This window comes from Chrysochloris asiatica, unplaced genomic scaffold (genome assembly GCF_000296735.1).
Source record: "Chrysochloris asiatica unplaced genomic scaffold, ChrAsi1.0 scaffold00019, whole genome shotgun sequence".
NCBI classification, from domain to species: domain Eukaryota; kingdom Metazoa; phylum Chordata; class Mammalia; order Afrosoricida; family Chrysochloridae; genus Chrysochloris; species Chrysochloris asiatica.
In genome coordinates, this window is record NW_006408537.1 from 14,552,090 (window position 1) to 14,558,453 (window position 6,364).

Consider the following 6,364-nt stretch of genomic DNA (forward strand, 5'->3'; position numbering starts at 1 on the left):
GAAATCTGCTTCACAAAGCCTCTTAAAAGTGTTCTAGAAACCCTGTAGGGTTGCTATTGGTTTGAAGAGACTCGATGGCACTTGTCAACAAGAACAATATATACCAAGTAAAAGAACTACTGGGTCATACTGTACATCTATTTCCATCTCTTTGAGGAAGCCTCATACTATTTCCTATAGTCCTTGTTCTGTTTTACCACCAGCAGTGTAGAAGAGTCCCAGTCTCTCCACTCCCTCATCATCATTTGTTGTTTAATGTTTTGATTTTTTTAAAATTAAAAAACAAACAGTTTATCGTGTTGTAGGTGAAAGTTGTGGGAGAAAGATGAGAGTTTCTGCTCCCAAAAAAGTACAGGGATTCTATGAGTCAGAACCAGCTAGGCAGCATACAGTACCAGCAGCAGGCAGAAGTTCACATAACACGTTAAATTCTCATAGAACAATCTTTATTCAAATTGTTCCGTGACATTAGTTAGATTTTTATGTGTCAACGTTCTCATTAGTCCTTTTCTGTTTGTTCTGTTTTCATTACTCTAGCTTTCTTTTGCCCCTCCATACTTTCTTGTCTTTGCTTTAATGAGAATATTGATCATTTGGTCTCATACAGCTGATTATTGAGAGGAGCACAGTGTTCATGGGTGATACTACTTTAATAGCTATTATTTGGATAAAAGATGACCTTTAGAAGTGGCTTCAAATCCAAGTTCCAAGAGTATTTTAGGATGATAATCTCAGTGGTTACTTTGGTGTTCCTATCAGTCCAACAAATCTAACCTTTTTTTTTTTTTTGGAATTTAAGTTATGTTCTACATTTTCTAGCACTCTAACAGCAATCTTGTATTGTGTCACTGGTCAGAATGGTAGGTAGATGTAGCTGGGGACCAGCTAGTTGTTCTGGTCTCAGGCTAGAGGAGACTGTGTGTGGTTCACGTGGGCTGCTAGTTCTGTGGAGTCTTTGGTTCTCTTCATTCTGCCTTGTTCCTGGTGAGTAGAGACCAATAATTTTATCTTAGATGGCTACTCACATGCTTTTGAGACTCCAGCTGCTACTCACCAAATTATATGATTTATGTTATGCCAATTGATCAGTTTTCCCTTGAGGCTATGGCCCTCAAAATTCCAATTTTGCAAGGTTTTTGGAATATCTGGATGTGTCAATAACTGTGCAACATGTGTGATTTATTATACATATGAATATAATATGCAATACACAAAATCATGTATTGTACAAGGACTTAAAATACTTACTGATGAAGATCAAAGACACAGCCTTCGGTATGGATTGCATCTCAATGTCAAGAAAACAAAAATCCTCACCACTGGACCAATAAACAACATTCTTATCAATGGAGAAAAGATTGAAGTTGTCAAGGACTTCATTCTTCTTGGATCAACTATCAACACTCACGGAAGCAGCAGTCAAGAGATCAAATGACGTATTGCATTAGGCAAATCTGCTGCACGGGAACTTTTTAAAGTGTTGAAGAGCAAAGATGCCATCTTGAGGACTAAAGTGTGCCTGACCCAAGCCATGGTATTTTCAATAACCTCATATGGATGTGAAAGCCGGACAGTGAATAAGGAAGACCATAGAAGAATTGATGCCTTTGAATTATGGTGTTGGAGGAGAATACTAAAAGTGCCATGGACTGCCAAAAGAACCAATAGATCTGTTTTGGAAGAAGTGCAGCCAGAGCTCATAATTTGGACATATTGTCAGGAGGGAACAGTCGCTGGAGAAAGATATCAAGTTTGGTAAGATGGAGGGTCAGAGAAAAAGAGGAAGACGCCCAATGAAATGGATTGGCCAGGTGGCAACATCGATGAACTCAAGTGTGGCAACATTATTGAGGTTGGCCCAGGATCAGACATTGTTTCGTTCTGCTGTGCATAAGGTCGCTATGAGTCAGTGTCGATTCGATGGCACCTAACAACAACAACAACATCTGACAGATCTGCACTACTGTTTATAAGGTTTCCAGTGACTAAATATTCGGAAATAGTTTGTCACTCCTCCTTCCCAGACTGTCTTCTTCTGGAAGCTCATCTGCAACCTGTCCATCATGGGTGATCCTGCTGGTATTTAAAATACCCATGGCATAGTTTCCAGAATCACAGCAACTCACAAGCCACCACAGTATGAGTAACTGACAAATGATTGGTGGATTCTATATAATAACATTTACCAAAATTGTCCTTTTTTCTTGCATACTTCTTATTGTCTTCAATTACCTTGGTCACACTATAGAACTCATAATTTTTAACTGTAGGATAGGCACTGGACTGTGAATCACAAGGTCAGCAGTTCAAACTCACCAGATGCTCCTCGAAAACATTATACAAAGTTGTTATGAGTCACAGTCAACTCAATGGTATTTAACAACAAAAACAACAACAAGGTTTGAATGACAGCATAAGATATAATACATAGAAATTTGTTAGGTATCTATTGCTGTATAGAAAATTATTTCAAAACTTCAAAATTACTTTTAGTTGCTTAAGAGAACAAAAAGCATTTATTAGTTCACACATTTCCTAAATCTCAGGAATTTAGAAGCAATTTAGCTGGGTTGTTTTGCTCATGGTAGTTCATAAAGTTGCATTATAGGTGAAAAATGAGGTTGCAGTCATTGGAGAACTTGAATAAGAATCTGTTTTTATGATGGCTCTCTCACAATGCTGACAAGATTTTGGTAGGAGGCCTTGGTTCTCACTGCATGGATCTTTTCATAAAGCTCTGTGAATGTCCTCATTTCCTAATACCAGGGCTCTCAATTATGAGGTTTATTAGGAAGTGAACAGGTTATAGTTCAGGATAAAAAAAAACAGCTCAGGATGCAACAGTTTTCCAATCAGAAACACTTCTCTGCTATACTGCAGAGATGCCTCACTCTTGTTTTTCGCTTCTCAGCCACATGGCCCCTTGGTATGTGCCCTGCTCTGATAAATGTTATAAAGCTTTTAGCCAGTCTGTGAATGCCCAAAGGGCTTATTCTGAAAACCAGTCTCCTGCCCATAGGCACTCAGCTTTACTGAGTACATGGGCCTAGAGCCTGCGTCTGCTCTTTATTTCCATGCCAGCACCTCTGCTCTCACTATTTCTAGGTAGGAATCTCATTCTCCATTTATGCTCTTCCTTCTTGATGGTCCTAAGATCTTTTGTTTTCCTGAACTTTGTTGTTAATGTTGTGGTGAGGTGATCTCTCTTGTTGATTTAATTTGCATCTCTCTAATTGCTAATGATCACTAGCATATCATCTTATGTATGTTGGCTACGTGAATATGTTCTTTGGTGAATTTTCTGTTCATGACTTCTGCTCATTTTTAAATTGGATTATTTGTGGTTTTGTTGTTGAGTTATTGAAGTTTTTTTTGGTTTGGTTTTTTTATAAATGTTAAGATTCATCCTTTGATATATCAATGCCAAAATATTTCCTGCCTGAAGTTCTCTTTTTACTATTTTGGTGAAATATTTTGATGCATGAAGTGTCTAATTTTTAGGAGGTCAAAGTCATCTGTTTTGTCTTCTTTCATGTGCGTATTTGAGTTATATTTTATTGAGTCCTGGACTGCAAGGTTGGTTTGAACTGCAAGGTCAGCAGTTCAAGCTTCTAGCTGCTCCTCAGCAACCCTATAGAGAGTCACTATGAGTCAGAAACCAACTCAAGCGTACCTAACAGTAACCACAACAAAAGTTCCATTTTATAGTGTATTTATGTCACATATAAAAGACACTACATTCGTCCCTATTTTTTTCCTTTATGATCTTTATTGTTCTAGGTTTTACTTCTAGGTCTTTAATCCTTGTTGAATGAATTTTTTGTACACCATGTTAGATATGGGTCTTGTTTAGTTGTTCTAAAAAGAGATTTCCAATAACTTTAACATTTTGCTAGCTTTCTATTGATACTTTCTTTCATCCTATTGCCACAACAGCCATCTCCTGTTTCTTCCTGATATCCAATTTTACCAATTTTCAGTCTGTGGTCTCAATACCTCCAGTCCTATATTCTGGTTGCTGTTAAACTGAAAACAACACAATGTCATTTAATGTTCAAACTTCATCTATGGCTCCCCAATCACCAGGATAGATTCTATACTGTTTTTACTTTTAGACAAGACTCATTATGTTTTATCCCTTGCTCTGCCCAATCTCAACCCTCCTCTTGCTCACTTCCTGTACAACCAAATTTTCCACAATTATGAATTACTATTACTTATAGCACCCTTTCCCACCTAGTTTTCTCCAATAACTAAGCCTGTGCAAGTGATACTTCCTCTGCCTGGAAGAAAAGCCTACATATCATTTATCTGGTAGAAAATTGCTCAGCCCTTAAATTTTTCTGTATTGCCTATACATATTTTTGGATTTCTATTAAATACCTACTTGATTTAGAAATATCTATGCATCTGTCCAATGGATTATTAACTTTTTTGAATCTTACAAACTTGTGCTTGGTTAACATATGCTTAAAAAAAATCAAATTTGCATGAAAGATTTTTACTTGGAAAAAATATATGAATTATGAATTAAGAGATTAACTAGAATGTAAATGACTAAAAGTTAATTTATGTAAATTAAAAAATTTATTTTATCCAATCTGTCATTGATCCATGAATTTAAAAGATGCTTCTGAGTATCTTAATAGAAACTGTCTTTGGTTTGGAACATGGATGGGGAAATCATTTGGTCTGACCCTGCCAAGGCAACCACAGTTCCAGCCATCATGTAAGGGGTGAGTTTATTAAGTATTTGACCAAATATAGCAGGCTAATTTTTAGGTTGATAATTTTGGATTGCCCATGAACGATGTTATAAATATCTAAATGACCTTCTGCAGAAAAAAAGGTTCCCCACCCCTGATTTGGACTATAAAAAGGTAAATACTGTAGATATAGTTTCTATTCTTAGGGACACACAGGCTGATTTATATAGGAAAATGTCAATAAACACATTTTTTAAAAAGTTACAAAAGTTTATTTCATGAACGTAAATATATTGTGAGTATAGTAAAACTGAATCTAAAATAAATTCTACATGCTTGTTATTGTGGTTGGTTGCCATTGGGCTGGCTCCAGTTCATGGTGACTTAATTTAAAATATTGTCTAGTCTTGTACCAATTCTGTAATTTTTGATATTTGGATCAGCAATTCATCCATCTACTCTGTCAATCCATTTTATGAAGGGTTTCCCTCCTTTTTACTGACCATCTCTGTTACCACGCATAGTGTGCATTTTTTAGCAATTGGTTTCTCCTGGTGACATGTCTAAAGTAAGTAAGAAGTCACAAAATACCTGAGAAAGAATATTTTGGATGTACTTCCTACAAGATGGAATTGTTTGTTCTTCTGTTCTCTGACGTATTTAATTTTCTTTCAGTCTATGGGTTTCATTGCCCAGCTTCCTCATGCATGTAAGGCAGTTGAAACGGTCATGACTTGGGTCAGGTACACCTTAGTCATCAAAGAAACATTTTTGCTTTTTAGCATTTTAAAGAGTTCTTTTGCAGCAAATTTTCTCAATGCATTCTTTGTTTGTAGCTTCTATGGGCATTGATTGTTGATCCAACTAGAATGAAATCTTTAGCAAGTTCAGTCTTCAAAAATTATCAAGATGTTTATTATTGATCAAGTTGTGATAATTTTATTTTTTTGTTTTTTGGAATTTTTTGTTAATTTACAACCAATATTTATAATTGAAGCCTTTGATCTTCATTAGTGTTTCATATTGTCTGCAAACTTACAGATACAGAATTTTCTTATTTCTTTCACAATGCATGTGTTACAACAACTATGCAAGTAACCTTTGTTATGGAGTCCTGGTGTGGTGCTGTGGGTTAATGCACCAGACTGCAAAGCCGTTTGAACTGCAAGGTCGGAGGTTCAAGCTCACCAGCTGCTCCTTGGAAGCCCTATACAGGGTTGCTATGGGTCGGCTCTGACTCGACAGTACTTCACAACAACAACAACAACAAGTGACATTAGTTATTATGCCTGAAAAAAGTTTATCTTACATATACCAGAGCTATAAAGTCCTGGTATCGCACTGTAAGAAAAACACTAGACCACAAGTTCAATTTGAACTACAAGATGGCAATTCAAACCCACCAGCCATGTTTCGGAAATCATATACTGAGTCAGTATGAGTTGGAACCGACTTGACGGCACTTAACAAAAAACAGCCATAGTATGTTGTTACTGGTAAGTGCCATTGAGTTGGTTTAGACTCAGTGACTCTATGCAGGATTTCTGAGGAGCAGCTGGTGAATTTGAACCAGCCTGTTGTAGTTCAAACCAACCTCGCTGTCCAGTGCATTATAGTATAGGAAGCAGATTTATAACTGATTTATATTCCTTGTGGGA